General features: G+C 40.6%; 1 protein-coding gene and 1 long non-coding RNA gene across 4 annotated transcripts in view; one reads left to right on the top strand and one right to left on the bottom strand.

The window, feature by feature from the left end:
- Positions 1-811: 811 nt before the first annotated feature.
- LOC309812724 lies at positions 812-7788 on the bottom strand. Its single transcript, XR_014295387.1, has 3 exons — positions 7647-7788; positions 3029-4979; positions 812-2494 (listed from the first exon to the last, which is right to left on the bottom strand). It is a non-coding gene; the product is annotated as an uncharacterized lncRNA (long non-coding RNA).
- Positions 7789-7892: 104 nt separating this feature from the next.
- Positions 7893-22166, top strand: part of SLC38A4 (solute carrier family 38 member 4) — a 68497-nt gene continuing 54223 nt past the window's right edge. Inside the window, exon 1 of one of the 3 annotated variants that reach the window (XM_082636759.1) lies at positions 7893-7964. The gene's annotated coding sequence lies outside the window, so the exon portion shown is untranslated. Of the gene's footprint in view, positions 7965-14468; positions 15028-22166 lie in introns of those variants that run through there. The other 2 variants (XM_082636760.1, XM_082636757.1) reach the window with 2 other exon arrangements.

Genomic DNA, 22166 nt, shown 5'->3' with positions numbered 1-22166 from the left:
AAATTTCTCCAAAGAAGATATACAGATTGCCAACAAACACATGTAAGGATGCTCAACATCACTAATCATTAGAGAAATGCAAATCAAAACTACAATGAGGTATCACCTCATACCAGTCAGAATGGTCATCATCAAAAAATCTACACACAATAAATGCTGGAGAGGGTGTGGAGAAAAGGGAACCCTCTTGCACTGTTGGTGGGAATGTAAATTGATATAGCCACTATGGAGAACAGTATGGAGGTTCCTTAAAAAACTAAAAATAGAAGTACCATATGACCCATCAATCCCACTACTTGGCATATACCCTGAGAAAAACATAATTCAAAAAGAATCATGTACCGCAATGTTCATTGCAGCACTATTTACAATAGCCAGGACATGGAAGAAACCTGAGTGTCCATCGACAGATGAATGGATAAAGAAGATGTGGCACATATATACAATGGAATATTACTCAGTCGTGAAAAGAAATGAAATTGAGTTATTTGTAGTGAGGTGGATGGACTTAGGGTCTGTGTTACAGAGTGAAGTAAGTGAGAATGAGAAAAACAAATACTGTATGCTAACACATATATATGGAATCTAGAAAAAATGGTTATGAAGAATCTAGGGACAGGACAGGAATAAAGATGTAGACGTAGAGAATGGACTTGAGGACACAGAGTGGGGGAAGGGTAAGCTGAGACGAAGTGAGAGAGTGGCATGGACTAATATATACTACCAAATGTCAAATAGATATCTAGTGGGAAGCAGCCACATAGCACAGGGAGATCAGCTCAGTGCTTTATGACCACCTAGACGGGTGGGATATGGAGGGTGGGAGGGAGATGCAAGAAGGAGGGGATATGGGGATATGTGTATATGTATAGCTGATTCACTTTGTTATACGGCAGCAACTAATCCAACAATGTAGAGCAATTATACTCCAATAAAGATGTTAAAAATAAATAAATAAATAAAAATGTAAAACCATTGAGTTCCAAAATCATCTTCACAGTGGTATTTTAATCTGAAATATTTTTGATAACATTCCATCCTTATCTTTAAGAAAATTATTACTCAGTTTTTGAACTCCTGAAAAACAGAGAAGCATCAGTTGATTGACCCATCCATCCATTTATTTATTTATTCAGCAAATATATTTTGATATCGCATCTACAGAACTTACAGTCTCAAGAGGAAACATGCAAACAAACTATTATACAATGAGAAAGAATGAAACCTACTGCAGCATTGGAACAGGGCAATGGAGACATAAGCACACAATTCTGACATCTTTCACACCATCTAGCTCTTATATTTGAAGACTAGAAGTTAAATGTCTTCACAGTTTCAAAGTTAAAGTGCAAGTTTTGTTTAATTTTATATTTAGTCTTGTGAAAATTAAGTAATAGGTTAATAACTTCCTGTTCTCCATCTCTTCAGGAAACAAGGGAATGAAAGTAAATCCCCGGAAGCTGTGCAATTGTAGAATGTTAAGATCGCGCAGGTCACAAGGATCAAATAATCTGCTCTCTTATACTAAGAATGAGGAAACAGGCCTAGAAGAATAGAATAAAGTTTTAGGGTTACTATAAGAATTTTTCAGTAACAGATGATACAACTATAATCAGTATTTTCCATTTGAAAAATGATGGTTTAACTGTATTAAGAAATTTACTTAAATTTTAAAACAACTCTAGAATAGGTATAACTGTTATCCCCAAATTACAGATAAGGAAACTGCAGCATAGACAGGTTAACAATTTACCTAATTATTATATAACTAATAATTAGTTTTCAGCTAGTAAATATCAGAGTTGGAATTCAAACCCAGGGAGTCTGGTTCCAGAAATCAGAAACCAAGTGTTCAACTTTACATGTTCTATCTCTTATTTATTTGGAAAACATATATATATATATATAATGTTTATTTTAAATGTGGTCATTCTCATTAAACATGTCTAGTTTTTGGTGATAAGGTGTTTCATTTTATTTTTCCAAATAAAGTAAATATGAAGTTAAGTTTGACATGAACGAGTTTCTAGCTCTCAGAGGAATGTCACAAAGGGGAAAATTTGCTTTTGGAGTAATTTGATATTTTTTGAAAGCTGCCAGGCTCTTGCGTTACCTGCCAATGTCAAATCAACGTCAGTCTCTGTTCAAACACCAGTTGTGCAAACCATGTCAGCGTAGCTGGTAGCCTGGCAGACTCAATCAGTGATTGCCTCTCTGGCACCAAAATTATAATTGGCCTCCTAATTATGGTACCTCTTAATTTCAGAGAAAAAATAGAGAGAAGATGGAAAACGTCATTAGGGAAAACTCACAAATAACTTCATTTAACAACTAGCTCAGGCACAGACAGTGTTTGTTACAATATGTAAATCATAGGGGTATTCTTCATTTGCTCATTCACTCATTCAATAAATAACTATGGAGTTATACTATGGTAAATACCAGGAACACTGATGAGAAAGACACAGAGACTGGCTGCTCAGGAATTTGAAGTCTAGTGGGGGCCAGACTAGTGTGTTATGATGTGCTTCTGGAGCCCAAATGAGGACAAGTTTAATGATGGGACAGAATGGAGAGAGCTTTGGAATCATGTACAGCTGAGTCCTAATTCTGATTCTGCCTTTGGCAAGCCACTCAACTCATTCACTCTCTGTTTTCTCACCTGAAAAGCGAAAGTAAAACACCAACCTCGCAGGATGGTTGTAAATACTAAATTCCATGTCCAAAACATGCTAGTTCTTTTTTTCCACCCCTCTTCAAACTTCCCCACCACTCCATGTCCCCAGTCTACCAAGAAAAAAAAAAATAGCTGGATGAGTTGGACAGTTTCATTCACTTGAGGTGACATGTGAGCTGGGGCTTGAAAGACTAGTAAAAAGTGAGATTGACAGGCAGAGCTGGTAGCAAGGGCTTCCAGGAAGAGGGGACAGTGTGTTCAAAGGCTCTAAGGCATGGAAGACTTCAGCACAGGGAGCTGGGAAGCAGTGAGTGATTTAGAATATGAGTTGTACGGAGGGATGTAATTGACTGTCAGTGAGATACCGTGAGCATCAAGCTGGAAAAGGAAGGTGGATCTGACTGGCCAGCTCTCTATAAGCAGTGCTGTTTCCATAACAGAGAGACAAAAGCTGACCTCCCTGGGGCTGGTATTGAATATTGACCACAGGATGCCCACTCTCCTCTCTGAACTATTTCCCAATGGGACGTGGGTTCTACTCCCCTTTTCACCTCCTGGATGGGACTTCAGAGTCTGGAACCTGACATCCCAATCTTGGACTCTAGAGTTGGATCTTCTAAGATCCCAGGTCTAGTTTGATATTATTTTTTGTTTTGAGATCTAGTATCTAGTTGTTTCATCATGTGTGAAACTGAGACAGTGAGTGATCAAGTGTCTTTTTCCTAGTGCCAGTATGAGATAGTAGTCCATTTAGAGAATATAATACTAAAGAAACTCAACCATAAGCATAATTCATGGTATGACTTGGTTTCTCACATAAATCAAATTCACATTCATAGAAAAGAAAACTGTGATACTGACATTAGAAGTTTGTAGAAGCTCTTGTAATTATAATAAAAAGAAAATTACTTTTATAGTATTATAACTATTTTAAAAATCATTATTTTATGGCTAAGCATGCCATTCACGGCTGGTGACCTTGTAGGAAGAAAAACAGTAATCAGTTTCAGTAAAGAAAATGACTAGAAAAAAGGGAGGTGAGCTGTGGAAGGTCTAACATTGAATTTGAAGCCAGAAAACCTGGTTCATGCTCCAGTCTGTCATTTATCAGCTCTGTGGCTTTGGAGAAGTCACTTAACATCTCTGAATCTCATTTTCCTCTCCCATGAAATGGAGAAAATAATATCTTCACGGTGGGTTTATTTTAGTACAAGGTGGCATAATATATGTTAAGGTGTTTTGTAACCTCAAGTCATCTTACTAATTTCAATAATTATTCATTGAAAAAATAATCCATGTTTAAAATCTACTATCAAAGAAAGAATTTAAGCAAAAGTGCCTTAAAGTCACTGCAACAAACTTCACAATAAATCAATAAATCAAGGAACTTCATACGTATGATGGCAGGATAATAATTGTGTTTTATTTCCTTCCTAAGACATTTATTTATACTAAAATTTAGTAATGACTGTTCTCTGGATGATTAAACCTTAGAAATATTTCTCCAAAAAGGGTTCATGGTGATAGAGAGATACTACGTGCTCCATCCACCTTCAAGAGACTGATTCAAACCCCAGAGGAATCCCACAATAATTTTTAGCACAATGTTTTCCAAACTTACAGCAGCATGGAACTCTGTTTTCAAGTATTAGCTTTAGTTCAAAGGAATATATTTGGGGAATATTTTTAATAGAGACTTAAAGCAGAAGCGTCCAGAACAAAACCAATAATCATTCCTAGGACAAGTGTGTTTATATAATTTTAGAGTGGAAAGCTTCAATCAATTCAGCTTTGTCAAAATGGTAGAAATTCTAACTCTTCTGTCACCCTTTTTTCTCAGTTGCAAACATTTTATTTTCCTCCAGCACTATTTGAGTTTGTAGTACTGTCTGAAAATAAGTAAGGAAAACAATGTATTAAGGAATGTTCTACATTTTTCTCATGGAGAAACTGAGTCACTTAGAACTTAAGCGCATTGGCGAAGGCCACACAGTTGGTAGGTGGTACCTCTGAAATCAGGACTCAAGTTGCCTGTTCCAGAGCCAGCAAATGTTCGGATGGTAAATCAAAATGTGTTTCACAGTGCGGTTTTGCAGGGATATTCATGTTGCTGGTTAGGGTTGCTTCACATTCTTTCAAACACAAGTTTTAAAGAAACCCTTGAGGATTGTTGGGTAGATCCAGCGTAGTCATCAAAGGCTCAAGTTTTTGATTGTATCACGGAAGACAATAGCTTGCCAGTTATCTCATACCACCTGGACATTGCTTGGAGCTCTCTTAAAACTCTAAGGATATACAATAGCTACAAAAGATGACCAATTTGAATTTTTCTCAGCACTTTGTTGCTTTATAGATTAATGCAACTCATTTTATTTCAATCCACACATGATTAAAATAAGTAGCACATATGTAGATGAACAACCTATAGTTCTCTAGTAAATTAGGCAATGAACCACTGCTTCTGAGCTTTTCTGTGCTAGCTAAGATATGGACACGAAGAACTGACTAAATTTATAAGCAATTCATTAAAAAGTTAAGTAGCTGCACAGTGAACTAGTATCTATTTTAGGATTACATTGATCCTATCTTTATTTGTATTTTCCCTGGAATGGCTTTTTGTTTTAGAATCTTGGATTTTGCTTTTACTAAATCTCAGTTTGAGTAGAGAGAAATATCTATCTATCGTGATCTTCCATTAATCCTCTCCCAATCTTACCAATTTTGACAATTTAGTAGTTTTATAAAAGATGCTTATATTTATTAAATAAGAATCAATGAAAAAGTGTAATAAAGATAATCTAGCTTCAACAAGTTTGAAGGGACCTCTAAATTATTCTGATGTATTCTAATTTCATAAAATGGAAACCTCTTATGACAAACTAAAGAGGTTTACCATATTTGGTTAGGCAGGGGATAATCAGCTTTCATAAAAAAATATTTCTTCTATACTCTGGTTAAATAATTAGTGCATTTGTTTTTAGGTTTCAAAATGATAACTCCAGTGAAGCTATTCATCATATCATCCTTCTACTGGATTTGCATTGTTGGATGATTTTAGTACAATTTGATATGTGTGCATGTGTGTTAATGGAGTTTTTAACATTCCTGACTAATATACAACTGCATTATCCAGATGGAATTTTATTCTTGTTGTTCTTGTCCTGTTTCTTAAGTGCTAAGGTGCTGCTGATGTATTAGTTAATGGGAACTGTAAAATGAGATGGTTCTAGATATTCGTGGTCTGAACAGTGAGCCTTACCATTCTGAATAAAGTTAAATTGCATATGTGAGAATTTAGAAAGTAATTTGTGCTGCCTAATGAGTTTGTTAAACTGTGGGGATCGGGTCTCCATAGGAGAATGTTTTTTTCCCTTAAAGAATGACAAATGAGTAGTAAATAAACGGGATGGTGAACATATATGTTACAAGGGCTTTTTGGAAACAAAAATTTTGGTTAATGTCAGAAAATGGTGGTTTTTTTTTAACATCTTTATTAGAGTATAATTGCTTTACAATGGTGTGTTAGTTTCTGCTTTATAACAAAGTGAATCAGTTATACATATACATATATCCCCATATCTCCTCCCTCTTGCATCTCCCTCCCACCTTCCCTATCCCACCCCTCTAGGCGGTCACAAAGCACCGAGCTGATCTCCCTGTGCTATGCGGCTGTTTCCCACTAGCTATCTATTTTACGTTTGGTAGTATATATTAGTCCATGCCACTCTCTCACTTTGTCCCAGCTTACCCTTCCCCCTCCCTGTGTCCTCAAGTCCATTCTCTACATCTGTGTCATTATTCCTGTCCTGCCCCTAGGTTCTTCATAACCATTTTTTTCTAGATTCCATATATATGTGTTAGCATACAGTATTTGTTTTTCTCTTTCTGACTTCTTCACTCTGTATGACAGACTCTAGGTCCATCCACCTCACTACAAATAACTCAATTTCATTTCTTTTTATGGCTGAGTAATATTCCATTGTATATATGTGCCACATCTTCTTTATCCATTCATCTGTCGACGGATGACACTTAACTTTGCTTCCATGTCCTGCCTATTGGAAATAGAGCTGCAATGAACACTGTGGTACATGTCTCTTTTTGAATTATGTTTTTCTCAGGGTATATGCCCAGTAGTGGGATTGCTGGGTCATAGGGTACTTCTATTTTTAGTTTTTAAAGGACCCTTCATACTGTTCTCCATAGTGGCTGTATCAATTTACATTCCCACCAACAGTGCAAGAGAGTTCCCTTTTCTCCACACCCTCTCCAGCATTTATTGTTTGTAGATATTTTGATGATGGCCATTCTGACCGGTGTGAGGTGATACTTCATTGTAGTTTTGATTTGCATTTCTCTAATGATTAGTGATGTTGAGCATTCTTTCATGTGTTTGTTGGCTGTCTGTATATCTTCTTTGGAGAAATGTCTATTTAGGTTTTCTGCCCATTTTTGTATTAGGTTGTTTGTTTTTTTGATATTGAGCTGCTTGTAAATTTTTTTTAATATAAAGTTTTCCTTAAAATGGTGAGTGGTGCCTTAATAAGCAGAACTGAAATTATAGTGCTATTTATTATATCCTAATTCTTTCTTCATATATACTGAGGATTATGCTTACAGTGGAATCCCAGGAAAAAAATGACCAGAAAAGACCCCTAGCCATGGTTAAGTGCTAGCAAGCTATCCTCTGCTCTGCTCTTGCATTAAGTGATTTTTACTGTGAATGACAGGTTTTTCGATTGTACCCCTTCCCCAAATGTTTTTTTTCCTTTATGTCAAGTTCAGGTTTGACATCCCCAAACCTGGAGGAAGTTTAGAGCCACCTATTGAAAGAAAGACTCTTTCACAGACTTCAAAATGAGCACTGACAGGTATTTCTGTGTATAGGACAGATCCAATAAATGCAACCCTGACTAATGAAGAAACTTAATCGTTAAAAAAAAAAAGCCCACAGAAAAGCTCAACTCACACCAAGATCTTCTCTGTTATCATGAACCCAAGAAAGCTGGAGCAGGGGCTGGCAGGTCCCAGGCTTCACTCTTGAGGGACAGCTGGACAACTCAGCCCCACCTGGGAGGATGCTTTTGTTGACATCTCAGGTTGCCGCCTGACGATTGGTGGCTGGGCTGGAAGGGAGGGTCCACAGGAAACGCGACACTGGGGATGCTGCCCCCTATCACATGATGGAAATTTCCACTCTTTAGAAAGGCGAAAAGAAAAGAAAGAAGGGTCTCTCAATCCACCCTTTTCCCCTGGATCCCAATCGGGAGAGGGAAGAAAAAGTGGGGTAAGTGAAGCTGTTTATATTTTCCGCTAGACTTAAAAGACTCGTCAGTGTGCAAACTTGTGGCTGGATCCCAGCCGGAATGCGTGTGTGTGTGTGTGCGTGTGTGTGTGTGTGCGCGCGCGCGCCTGTGCGCATAGGGACACGCACACGTGTGCAGCTCGGTCTCTCACCCGTCTGGGGCTTTGGTGCGGCGCTGTGGCTCCTCATATCTTGTTGATGGCCCCAAATCCTTATCATTTAACAAAGGATCCCCTTTGGGTGCATTACTGAAGGCGAATGACCGGATTGACTAGAAATTAAGTAAGCCGGGGCAAGCAGAGGTAAAGGATAGAGGCTGGGAGAGCTCCGGTGACTCCCTTTTCCAGGACAGGTGACTGCCAAGGCTGCCTGGTCCTGGGGAGCGGGCAAGGGGTGCCTTGCGCTGGGGCGCCCACGCCCCCGGGCCGGGGATTCCCTGGGCGCTTGAATCTCGAGATGCTTGTACTGAGATCGCCATCCACCACCGTGGCCCGGCCTGCCTGGCCAGGGGCCCCGAGACCCCGCTGCAGGAGCTGGCTCTGCGTCAGCTCGGGATCGCGCTGGCAAGGTGTTACCCGAGTCGCCGCGGGACCCGTGCCCGCGTCCTCAGGGCGGGGACACTGGGTGCAGAACCTAAAATAGACCCATCGTTGCTGACAGCTGGGCCGCCCAGGAGGCCAGCACGGTTCCCTGGGTCGGGGGTTCCGGCCCGGGGATCCGGCCCGGGAGGCTCCTTCGGGGAGGAGGAAGGCGAGAGCAGCGCTGGGTCTGGGGCCCTTGGCTGCGGGCAGTGAACGGGTTCCAAGACTGAGCCCGAGGTTCCGAGGGAGGCATCGCGCGCCGTCGGACTGAGAAGCCTGGGTGGGTGGGGGGGCGCTGGAAAGAAGGAAAGGGCGCCGCAGAAAGTGCGGTCAGGAAAGACGAGTGGAGCGGAGGGAACGCAGAGAGGACGTCGGGGAGGAGAGGAGAAGGAGAGAACGATAAGGGTCCAGACCCTGAGAGGGGTAGGAGGAGGAGGGAAAATGGAGAAAAGAGGAGAGAATGAATGAAAGGAAGAGAGGATGGAGACGGGAGCGGAGACGCAGGGAGCCCCCTGGGAGGGTGAACTGGGAGCATCTCCGAGTCCGGGAGAGGAGAGAGGTGGGTGCGGTGCGGGTAGGGGCTCTTCGCACAGATGGGCGTGCGCCCTGGTGGGCGCGGGCTGGGGGTGGAGGCGCGGAGTGGGGAACTCGCGCGCCCCCCAGCTCCCCTGAGTGATCCAGCAGGGAGAGGTGGAGAGTGTCCCCTTTCATGTGCCCCGGGACCAGCCCAGGAGGTGCGCACCGGGCGGTAGACTTGGTTAGAGGAACGGGGGGAACTAAGCCGGGGAACCAGAGCCAGGGAGACTGGGTCCCTGGTGTGCCGGGGCATGTACGGGGGAGTGAGGGGGCAAGATCTGGGGGCCTTGAGATACTTGGCGATGACCTGGAGATCCCCACCTGCAGTCCTCCGCAGAGCCTTTAAACACCTGGGTCTGGTTTCACCGGTGGAGGACGGGTTGGATCTTGATATGCAAAAGGTGTATCTCTACCTGTCTAAGAGGGATCTGAGACCCTGAGAAGAGAAGAGAAGAGAAGAGAAGAGAAGAGAAGAGAAGAGAAGAGAAGGGGGAGCCTCTGCCCTGGAGGTGTAAGCAGACCTGGCCAGGCACTTACCTCAGCGGCCTCCTGATTAGGTGCCCCATCCCCCAAGCTGCTGGATCTGCTTGCTTTGTTATCCGCTGAGTAGTGGTGCACCTTGTCACCCTTAAGGAAAGGAGGGAGTGGCCAGCCTTTCACCAGGAATGGTCTGTTTCCCAATTTCCTGGCTTCCTATATTCATCTTTATCTGCTTCCCAGCAGTGCAGACATAATCATTATGACTAAATTGTTTTATGTTGTAAAGAGAGCATCCTTCATCCAGATCACAATTTCCAAGGTCTGGTAGCTTGGGTTTGTTTTAACTTTGGTTATAACTTTTTGTAGACCTTAACTTTTGGGGGGAGGAGGTGTAGATTAGCCCATGGGTATTTTTTTTTGTCCCCACTGCAGACAAGTCTCTAAGGATTGGGTGAGATTGGTGGACTCTCTCATATGGAACACAAGAAATCTGTGTGTGTGTGTGTGTGTGTGTGTGTGTGGTATAGTCTCTAAGGTTCTAACAAATGAATCTACAGAAAATCTGTGTTCTAGGTAAAAAGTTGTAAGAACAGAGGCACTGAAGAGAATATCTGATCTCCCCAAATTACAGATTACCATATGTGTTCAGAGACAGAAAGCTTCTATTGGTCTGATTTTATCACAAAACTTCAACAAGCAGGAAAACTGGAGTAAAGGGATAAAAAACTTTCAAGCCTGCAGCAGGGATAGGAGGCAAGCTCTTCTGCCAGAGTATGCAGTACTAGGTGCTCCAAGGAGGCTAGTCTCTACTAGATTTATGATAATAATGGCTCACACATAGATATCAATTATTATATTCCTTATATGTTACTAAGTGCTTCTTTTATGTTAACATTTGACCCTCATAAGAGCCTTATGAGATAGATTCTATTATTCTACCCATTTTATAGATCAAGAAATGGAGATACACAGTGTGGGGAACGTAGAACATCTTTGGAAGTTCTATGTGGACATTATTCTGAAGTGTAAAGAACGATTTTCTTTCACTTTGCACTTTATAATGGTCAGAACTGGACAAGTGACATCTAGGGACCCAAAACAGACTTCTTAGTCTATTAGAGACTAATCCTATCCTAAGAAAGCCAAAAGCATGACCATGTACCTTAAGAATTAATCTTTGCCAGCCCCAGGATTGGATTGTTTTACAAGTGACATTTGAGAAATGCATAATATAACTATGGTTACCTTGTGAACTTTTGAGCTAAATGTCTTTCTTCTTTTATGTCATTGTCTTTGTTCATTTCTGCAGTGTTTTTTAGGCATATATTCCTTTTTTCCCCCTTATCCTTTGTACTGACTTAATAATATTTTCCATTTTTTGTTTTCTTTTTTATTATTTTTAAATTTAATTTAATTTTTATTTTATATTGGAGTATAGTTGATTTCCAACGTTGTGTTAGTTTCAGGTATTCAGCAAAGTGATTCAGATATATATATATATATATATGTATGTATACATATTCAATATATCCATTCTTTTTCAGATTCTTTTCCTCTGTTTTTAAAAAACTTAAACCCCTCTTTTTAAAAAAATTTTTACAAATCCAAAGCAATCATTTCTATAAAAATCAAAGGTTTAATGGAGTTTAATGACTATTTACATATTTTAATATGTATATAAATAATATTACAATTCTGAAAAATGTGCTTCCATGTATCACATGAAACCATCTCACATGCTACTGCTACCCTGATGACATCTTGCAGGAAGGTGAGGAATGGAAGAAGGGGAGAGACAAAAGACAGGAAAGGAAGACTTTTCCAAGCCAGACTTTGAGCCAAGCCCCTTCCATGTGTAAATCACATTTAGTCTTCACCTGATACTCCATGGTCTAGGTGTATGGTATCTCCATTTTACAGAGGGGGAAATTGAAGCTCAGAGAAATTAAGGGAAGAGCCAAGGGTCACAGAGCTAGTAAGTGACAGGGCTGGCCTCAGAACTAAGGTCCCTCCTGCGCCAGAGTTCCTGCTTCCAATAAAGACAGCAGTAAGATAAAGACTACTTGGAGAGCAAAATCTTAAAGCAACAAGAAGCTCAGAGAGGTGGTACACAACAGAGCAGCCTGTGAGAGGTGGGGGAATGCAAAAACCAAGTCACTTTCACGTGCCTGCTAATTTTCTGGTCTTCCTTCCACTCTGTTTGTAATGACAATTCTATTCATTCATTCCACAAACAACCATTGAGTATCATTATCCCCCAGGAAGTATATTAGGGAGTTTCTTTTATCCTTGTCTCCCTAACACCTAGCACAGTCCTGGGCAAATACTAGGTGCTCAAGAAATGTTTGTTGAATAAAGGAATTAGTCCAGTGGGGGAAAGAATAAATAAACAAAGAGTTGTGTTAACAGCATGTGAAGGGCCAGGGGAAAAAGTCAGATTTGAGCACTCTGCCACGGAACCTGGCTTAGGAAAGGGGTCAGAGAACATTTCTGGACCGGATGATGCCTGAGCTAGGTTTTTTTGTTTTTTTTTTTTTGCGGTACGCGGGCCTCTCACCGTTGTGGCCTCTCCCGTTGCGGAGCACAGGCTCCGGATGCGCAGGCTCAGCGGCCATGGCTCACGGGCCCCGCCTCTCCGCGGCATGTGGGATCCTCCCGGACCGGGGCACGAACCCGTGTCCCCTGCATCGGCAGGCAGACTCTCAACCACTGCGCCACCAGGGAAGCCCCTGAGCTGGGTTTTGAAGCAGAAATGAAAGTCAGCCAGGCAAAGAAGTGAAGGAAATAGGGGAGGATTCTCAACAGAAAGACTCGCCTAAACAGAGAAAGAAAGAAGGAGCCATTGGGGAATTTAAGAGTTCAGTGGAGATTGCTGGGGGGAGGCAAGGGGGGTGGGGGGGAGGTGTGGTCCGGAGGTCCTTGCATGGTTTCTCTGCAAATGTCCCATAGCTCTGCCCACCGCCCTTGAATGTCGGAAGTGAACTGGGCTAACAGGGAACAAAATAACTGAATACAGGAGTCAGCAATACATTTTATTATGGCCCTATTATAGAGAACTATAGTTTAACTTTTTATAATGTCAGTGTTTTAAAACCTAAGCTCAAATGCAAAGACTAGACTTTGTTGTCCTCTGTATGGGAAAACCAAATTATTTTTCTTATATTCAAGGGGATGTTTTATTTTAGCATAGGTACAACCTACGCAATCATGAAAATGACTTGCAAACAAATGCTTTTCTATGTTTTTCTTAGGAGGTAGCTTGGGTGGGGGGGATTTCTCCCCTTATTTTAGTTTTTAATGGTTTTATTTTTTATTTTAGTGTGCTAGAGAAGAATCAGGAAGTAAAAATATATTTTTAAAAAATGAGGTGAGACGATAGTAATGAATTTCACCCTCTTATCTGCAAATTAGACGTTTATGCTAGTTAAGATTCTGGCTTTTGATAACAGACTTTGAAAAACTTAACTCCCAATGTCTCTTCTTTCTTTAGGGATCTTTTATGCCAATTTTTCGTTGCAGGCTCAGAGGTCTGCATGCCATTTCACCATTTCCACATTTGTAAAGTAGTCTCACTCATACTGTCATTAGTAAGGGAATTCAAAGAGTAAGTGAAACCTATAAATAATCCAAAACCTAACTTCAGTTAACAGATTAAAACCTCCACTTTTTATCATTATGTCCTTGGGCAAGTTCCTTAATCTTTCTGAGCTTCAGTCTCTTCATCTATAAAATCAGGATCATAATAGTATCGGCCTCATGAGATTGTTATGAGGATTAAATGTGTTAACACATGTAAAATTCTTAGACTAATGCCTAGTATATAATAAACCTTCAACATGTGAAAGCTCTTATTTTTAATGTTACTCCCCCTGCCACCCAAAGCACTATTAGAAATGTTATCAGATGTCTATACTGTGTTCTTTGATAATGTGTTTTCCTCTAACTGCCTTAACTAAAATGAAGGAAACAGAAGGGAGGAAATGAAAAACGGGCTAAATGCAGGACAGTCCAGCCCAGATAATATCATTCCCTGTATAATAAGATTGAAATGTTCCCTTGTTTCCTGTTGGCTATTTGCACCTATTGCTCCTGATAAATCTAGCGTGTATCCATCATTAAAATGAACATCATTTCCGGTTCCCTTGTTTTCTCTCATATCTGTCTCTTTCGGTCACGGCTGTCGCCCTGGTACCTCACATAAGTGCGTGGGGTAAACAGACACTCATGCATGTTTGTTGAATGAAGGAAGGAGGAAAACCTGTCCTCCCCACCACCGTTTTTTTAAACAATATTTATTTTTCAACTAAACACTATTTCATCGCCATGTTAAAGGACTTTACAAAGTAAATCTGCATTGTTAATAGTCAATATCAATATTTTACAATTAAATTATTTATTCAGTGTGCGTTATTGCACATAATTAAGCACGCAGGCTTGGGAGTCAGGGAGTGTGGACATGAATCCCAGTGCCATCATGGAGTTGGGCTTCCTGGATTCAGATCTTGGCTCCATCCTTCCGACTTTTTCCTGGGTTCAGATTCCGGCTCGCTCACTTTCTATCTGAACCACCTTGAGCAAGTCACGTAACCTGACTGCTTCATTCTCTTCATCTGTAAATTGAGTGAAACCATTCTTATTTCAGAAGGATTTTATGAGAATTAAATGAGTTAATATGTATAAAGCATTCAGAAGCATATTTGGCACTTTGTAAGCATTACAGGTGTTTGTTAAATTAAACAGTTTAAAGAAACCCTGGTTTTCCAGTTAGATATAATCACAAGTACTTACTTTATAGAATTAATTTGATGATACCGCCTGGCACCTAATAACCCCCCCAAAAATGTTACTGTTACTATTACTATTATTGCAAATCTTTATTTCTGTTTTGTGCTCCAAAGGAGTTGGAGCCCTGCCTCAGCCTTTCCATTCTTGGTCCATTGGAAGTCTTATTGATTCTACCTTACATTTTCCTCCCCACCCAGTGTTTGTCTTGTCATTTTTGCCTTGCGTCATTCGCGCCTTTTACACCACCACATACTCCTCAGGACAAGGACTTTGCTCTTTGTTTTGGCATAATTGAATAACACTGGGTACACTCACACACTCACGGCACTATAAAAATGTTAAAGAAGAAAAGGAAAAAAGATGCAATTCACCAGGAGGCAACTTTGGCCGCCAGCTGATCAGGCTGTTTGCAGTGTTGGCACTCCGTGCAGGCTGCTCAGCAGCATCTCCGGGGGCTGGCTGGTGGCTCGGGGGTGACGCGCGCGTCCTGCGGGGGCGTGGGGACCCTGAGCTGGGTCGCGGCGCGCAGGGAGGACCGCGGGGGGCCGCCGCCTGGGGACGCTGCACCGCTCACAGGTTTGCCTGCCGTTGCTACGGACGGCTTCGCTCGAAAGACCAGGCTAGTGAGTGAGACGAACTTGGAGGGGAAGTAGCAAAGAACTGAAAAAGGCGGGGAGAGGGAGGCATTCGTTAAAGAGAGAGACTAAGGTGACTTTCTGTTTTGAGAAACGTTTCCTGCGTGCTACATGGGGCTACACGCTATGGTCTTATGTTCTGGAATTTTTCCAAATGGGAGAGAGGAATGTGGTACCTGGATGCAGAATGTTCCTGTAAACTAAAAGACCAAACTGCCCTTGATTGTTAGTGAGATCGAACTAAAGGGGTTCTTGTTTCCAGCCTTGCTTTGTGGATGCCTGGAAAGCAGTCAGATGGTTGAGGGCACTGCAGAACCGGAGGCCTCTGTGATAGCCCCGAGAAAACATTTCATCGCGATTTTATTCCTTCTTGCCTTTGAAGCAATTCTTTAGTGACAGCACATCTTTTAAAAAAGATCTGACACTTTTGGGGCATTGTTTTGCTATACTGTATTTATACGTGCTGTACAGAGGAGGCCACACTTTTGGTTGACTTGTATATATTTAAACTTTTATTTTAAAGTAATTATAGGTTCATAGGAAGTTGCGAAGGTAACACAGAGAGGCCCTATATAGCTTTCACGCAGTTTCCTCCAGTGGTTACATGAGACATAATTTTCTTACAGCAGCAAGAGCAGGCAATTGACATTAGTGCAATGTGTATATAATTTCTGTGTCATTTTATCACATGCAGAGACTCATGTAACTACCACCACAGCCAAGATACAGAGCTTCCATGTCACAGATATACAGAACCTTTATAGTCACACCTCTTTCTCTCTACCAATGGAAACTAGATATTTTCCTTCTTTATATTTTTGTCATTTTGAGAATATTACATAAATGGAATCATAGTGTATGTGATCTTTTGGGGATTGATTTTTTTCATTCATTCAGTGTGATGCTCTTGAGATCCATTCAAGTTGTTGTATCCATAGTTGGGTCCTTTTTAACTGCCAAGTAGTATTCCAGTTGCTTGACTGTATTTACTGGTATATTTTTTCCTCTCAATTGCTATACTTATTTAGAACTTCAGTTGGATTAAAGAGGTGGTGAAGGCACTTGGTAAAGTGAAAAGTATGAGGACAAAATTTGACAGTTTTTCTCTTAAAAATGACATTTGTGTGATAGGGCAAAAGGACGTATGAACTACATGTCCATTTAAAACAGAGGCCACTGGAGGGGTGCAAAGGAGGAAAGGAATAGGGCAGAGACAGTATGTATTCAGACAATAAGGTATAAAATCTAGCACCTGTTACAATTTCCACACCCATATAATGATGTATTCTGTGATTTTACCTTTAGTTTAGACAACTCAGATTTCTTGAAACTAACAAAAACAAAACCTCTGCAGTAGGAAATTCCCTGCCACATAGCTGATAACTCAGGGAGAGACGCATGGCTGGAAATGCCAACAAATGGCCCTTCAGTTTGACAGGGGTCGCCAAGAGTCAAAACAGCATCTTTAGCCCCAGGGCAACTATCAAGGGTCCAGAGACAATCAGTGTTACCCTACTCTGGCCTTTCGTCCCACCTGCCGATGGGAGGAGCATCTCCTAGAGATCACTTAAGTCAGATTTTAAAAGAGGATGTTATCCTTCACCTGAATGTCCACAAGCATGGGGAAACTGGACGCTGGTGGCTGTAACTGGCTAAGGGAAATGAATCACTTCTGAATAGTATGTAGAAGAGATAGGCTTGGCCCCTCTGTCAGCCAGCTCCTATTAGAGAGCTCTCTACCCTGCAACACCACCGTGCCCCCGAGCAGAGGAGAAAACAAAATATCCACTATTAGCTGAAAGTGCACATACTCCTTTAAGCTTTTAGAATTTCACATTTTGGAATTTCTGAGACATAACAATTCACAAAATAACACAAACTATCAGTCTGGAACACTGACTAGACCCAAGTTTAGCTGAAGTCATTGCCTTAAGTCTCCATGTTAATGATTTCTGTTACCAGAAAAATTTTCCTTATCTGAAACACTGCCCACGGATGGAGAGTAGATACGGGATGCTGGTTCCAAAGCCTAAAACACAGAGAGGATTGTCATAGCTAAAATAACTTACAACTCCTTTGACAGGCAAATCTACTTTTCTGAATCTTTCAAAATGGAATATAATCATGCTGTCTTTATAATTTATTTTATTTTGTGTAAATGTTAGATGCCCTGTGTTGATTTACAGGCCGTTCTTCTGGGTCCTATCTCCTGTGCTTGGACCACATGGTCCCACAGCATGTGGTGGGGCAGATAACTCAGCCCTGTAATCTTGAAGGAGCCAACACTTCGCTGTAAATGGGGAGACTAAACAAAAGGCCCATTGAGTCTTGTTTACCTCTCTTATGCTATTTACTTATATGACTAATGATGACAGTCATTGGCGTAGGGGAGCAGTGACATAAAATATAAGCACATACATAGACTGTGGGTCTCAACATTGCAGGAGTTGTTTTTTAAGGTGTGATGGGAAGGTGTGTTTGCTTTTTGAACTTTATCTATAAAGAGAAGAAATACAGCTTTTCTGAAAGATAAATAAAATAGAAATACCTCATGTATTGTATCAATGTAGACAGAAATCAAGCATTAGCTGTACAATCACTTTCGAACAATTTTGTAACACTATAGCAGTATCAATACTTTGAAGAATGAAACCAAATCCATGCTTTACATTACATTTTATACCAGAATTCCATAAAGTTCAAACTCCTTAACCTGGCAGTCAAGGTCAACCTCAGCCAGACTGTACACAAACATTCCGTTTGAGCTAAAGTAGACTCTAGTTGTTTTTTGTTTTTGTTTTTTGTTTTTTTGCGGTACGCGGGCCTCTCACTGTTGTGGCCTCTCCCGTTGCAGAGCACAGGCTCCAGACGCTCAGGCTCAGTGGCCATGGCTCACGGGCCCAGCCGCTCTGCGGCATGTGGGATCCTCCCAGACCGGGGCATGAACCCGTGTCCCCTGCATCGGCAGGTGGACTCTCACCACCAGGGAAGCCCGACTCTAGTTGTTTTGATATTTCTGGGCCCAAACTTCTGATCCCATTTCTCCTGCCTGGAACCCCCCTCCTCTCTCAGAAGCCTCACCATTTTTCCTCCATGACACCTGCTCTGTTTGCCCCAATTCTCATGCTGAACCCTCCAGTTCAGTTCCATGACTTAAAGATGGGGATCCTATTAGGAATAGTGTCCAACACAGAGTAGGTACTCGATGGCCATGGAACTGTGCTCTAGACTTGGGGTTGTGAGTCTTACTCAGCCAATCCTTCACCAGCTTTGGTCTCTGGATAAATTACTCAGTCTTTTTGAGCATCTTTTTGTTGCCTCACTTGGAAAATGGGGAGATAATAATACATACCCCAAAGGTTGGGATATTACAGATTTGATACATGTGAAGTGCCTGGCACAATGCAGGGCTATAATGAATCTGATTATTACTAATGAGAACTTAAAAAAAAAGAGATTAAAAAAAAAGGAGATTTCAGGGCTTCCCTGGTGGCGCAGTGGTTGAGGGTCCGCCTGCCGATGCAGGGGACACGGGTTCATGCCCCAGTCCGGGAAGATCCCACATGCCGTGGAGCGGCTGGGCCCGTGAGCCATGGCCGCTGAGCCTGCGCGTCCGGAGCCTGTGCTCTGCAACGGGAGAGGCCACAACAGTGAGAGGCCCGCATACCGCAAAAAAAAAAATTTTTTTTAATTAAAAAAAAATAAAAAGAGATTTCAGACTTTACAGAATTAACAGGATAATGGTGTGAGTGGAGGCTGACGACCACAAAACTTGATTGTTTAGGCCTCTCAGTATGTTTCAACCCTAATTGTTATCATAAGAAGGAACAGAGTCCCTCTATGCCTGTCAACCAGAAAGAGAGAGTCCCCAACTGCCCACCCACTGAGACTGGACACAAACAGATGGAAACAGAATGATTCTTCCCTTCTTAGACCTAATAGAAATATGTGTGGCTTGGCACAGATTTTATTTTTGGTAAGAGATAATCAGGTGATGGATGAATTTCTATAAAGAAGGGAACAAATGCTAGATTCAAAGAGTAATTAAAATAGTCTCATGATGAATCATCTATCCTTGAAGCTATTTACAAATACAACCTGTAGCCTTAGAAAAGTGAAAATTTTGATGAATTAACTGGTTGTTTGAGCTACATAATACCAAATTATTAGATTTTCTAATACTTCCCTACAAATAGTTTGATGTTTTACTGAAGCATGGCTTCAGTCAAATCAAGGGCATAACCATTAGCACTTTTATTGATTACAATGATGTCTAAACAAACCCCTTTTTTGTTTTGAATTACAAATCTAAAAAGGATGTGTTTAGACCATAGCATGCAATTACAAACAGAACAGCCATACTTTAAATAAATAGCAAGGTAGATTGGGTTTGGGATAAGGGGGGCAGTCCCATACAGATTCTGACTTCTTCCTGTTCCTGGGGCCACGCCTTAAATAATTACTCTTTGTTAAGTGATTTGTGTGCAAGTGTTTCAGAATAACAACCTCCTCCAAAGGTGTCCTCAAAATTAGGTGAGGTGCATATATGCACATGGATATATATAAATTTCACAGGCACAGGGGAGGGAAATTTGCTTAAAAGTCTCATTTGTCTAACTAAGGATATAGAAAAACTCTGTTAAATGATTGGGGAATGGAGTGTTCTGGTTAAGAGGAAATTATACCTGCCATGGATTGGCAATTTTCAAAGAATTAGAACACAGCAAGTTCCATTATCAAATCACAATTTTATCAAATATAATTTAATCTTTCTACATTTCAGAGTACCTTAGGTTCACCATTGTGAACTTCATCTGTAATGGCAAAACCCAAAAGTGCCAGTTAATAGAAATTTCTGGTTGGTTGAAGAAATTTATAGTATCTTCCTCTGCTTTCAAATTTTGGGGAGAAATATCAAGGAAAATACATGTAGTAGTTCTGAACTAGGAAATTTAACCATTTTTAAAATGGAAAATTTCTAACATATTTCAAAGTAGAGAATGGTATAATGTAACTCCATCTTCATCCAACTTCGACAATTATTAATACTTGTCTGTTGCATTTCATCTGTACCCAAGACTTTCCTTCCTACTACCCCTACCATAATCATTACTAGATTATTTCTAAGCAATCCCAGTCATCATACAGTTTGATCCATACATGATTCAGGATGTATCTCAAAAAGATGTCTTTAAAAATAACTAAAATACCATCACACCTTAAGTAAACTAACATTTCCTTAATATTATCAAATATCCAGGCAGTGTTCAAATATCTGATTCTCTCCTCTTTTTTACCCTTAGTTTGTCTGAATCAGAATTGAAACAGGTTCACACGCTCATTGGTCGATGTGTCTCCTAAATCTGTTTTTTTTTTCTTATATTGTCTTCATTTATATTTTTTCATAAATTTACTTATTTATTTATTTTTGGCTGTGTTGGGTCTTTGTTGCTGTGCGCGGGCTTTCTCTAGTTGTTGCGAGCGAGGGCTACTCTTCATTGTGGTGCGTGGGCTTCTCTTTGAGGTGGCTTCTCTTGTTGCGGAGCACGGGCTCTAGGCACACGGGCTTCAGTAGTTGTGGCACGAGGGCTCGGTAGTTGCTGTGCACAGGCTTAGTTGCTCTGCGGCATGTGGGATCTTCCCGGACCAGGGCTCGAACCCGTATCCCCTGCATTGGCACATGGATTCTTAACCACTGTGCCACCAGGGAAGTCCCCTAAATCTGTTTGAATACATAGGTTCAGCCACCCTTCATCTCTTTTTTTCTTTCCTCTTGCAATTTATTTGATGATGAAACCCAATCTTCTGTCCTATAGAATTTCCGATATTCTCAATTTTGCTGATTTATACAACCTTAAAAATGTCATCCTCAAACTCTATAATTTTCTGTCCTCTTCAATCTAACCCTCATGAAATTGCTTCTGTTTTAAAGAAAAATTGCACCTTGTTGTCATTTCTTTGCCTGTTTTCTTGAGGATCCTCCAGCCTACATTTTGCCCAGTTTTGCACAAATATCCTTCCTCTTAGTATCCATAATTTACCTAACATTTCTTCATGATAGAATCTGGCCAACATAGAGTGCCCTTTCAGTTTGGTTTCAAAATGTGGACCGGTCTACTAACCCCGGTGCTTACTCAACTTTCTCTAAGATTGCAAGACATCACCAGTAAACAGTAGGGGTTGTTTAGATTTTTTAACTGTGCCACATGACTACTTTTTTAAAAAGTACTTTTCTATTACTGATATGCAAAGATATATTTACTAGGAAATTACACGTTTGGGATTTGCTTTAAAATAATAGAGGAGGGGAGTGGTGGTTTAGAGGTAATGAGATTGGCCGTGGTTGATAACTGTTGAAGCTTGATAATGCACATGTGAGGTTTGACTATATTATTCCATCTACATTTGTATAAACTTGAAATTTTCCCTAATAAGAAATAAAAATGAAATATACTACATAAGTGAAGTTACATAATGAAACATTTCACTTTGGGAACATTTATTGTAATATTTTTGCCCAGGACAATAAAAAAATCATGTCTAAGGAACAATATACTTGCTTTTCTCATTTTGCAAGTCTGGTTTGCCTAAAAACAAGTCAGTTTTAAGGTTAAAAAAATCAGCATTAAATAATATATAAATAGAACGGGGAAATGAGTTGGAGTGATTGAAAATATGACTCCCGCAGACGTGCTTCATAGGTTTTGTCATTTGTCTAAGCTGCCTTTTTTAAGACTCTAGGATGCAGAAGCCATTGACACACCCCTGTGGTCTACCAATAGCTGACAAAAGACTCCCTGGAGAGGAATGGCCCAAACCATTTGACTATCCCATAAGAAAATATGCTGGGATGGATTTTCACAGTCATACTTACAAGCTTTCTTTGCTATTATGCCAGATGAACACCCAGGTTTTATTTTCCAAGGTGAAAGTCAAAAGCAAAACTTTACAAAAACCTATTAGCTTTTAACTTTAGTTTGATTTCTCTTTATTCTGTTTAACTATTGACAAGATAAGAGAATTAACACCTTATGCTTACATTAGCTATATATACTAGAAAATACTTTTCAAAGGACATTTAGCTTCCATTAATAATAAATTTCTATTACTTCATTAGTACTAAATTT

The sequence above is a fragment of the Mesoplodon mirus genome, assembly GCF_964341445.2.
Source record: "Mesoplodon mirus genome assembly, chromosome: 11".
NCBI lineage: Eukaryota > Metazoa > Chordata > Mammalia > Artiodactyla > Ziphiidae > Mesoplodon > Mesoplodon mirus.
This window is presented reverse-complemented; position numbering and strand designations above follow the sequence as displayed.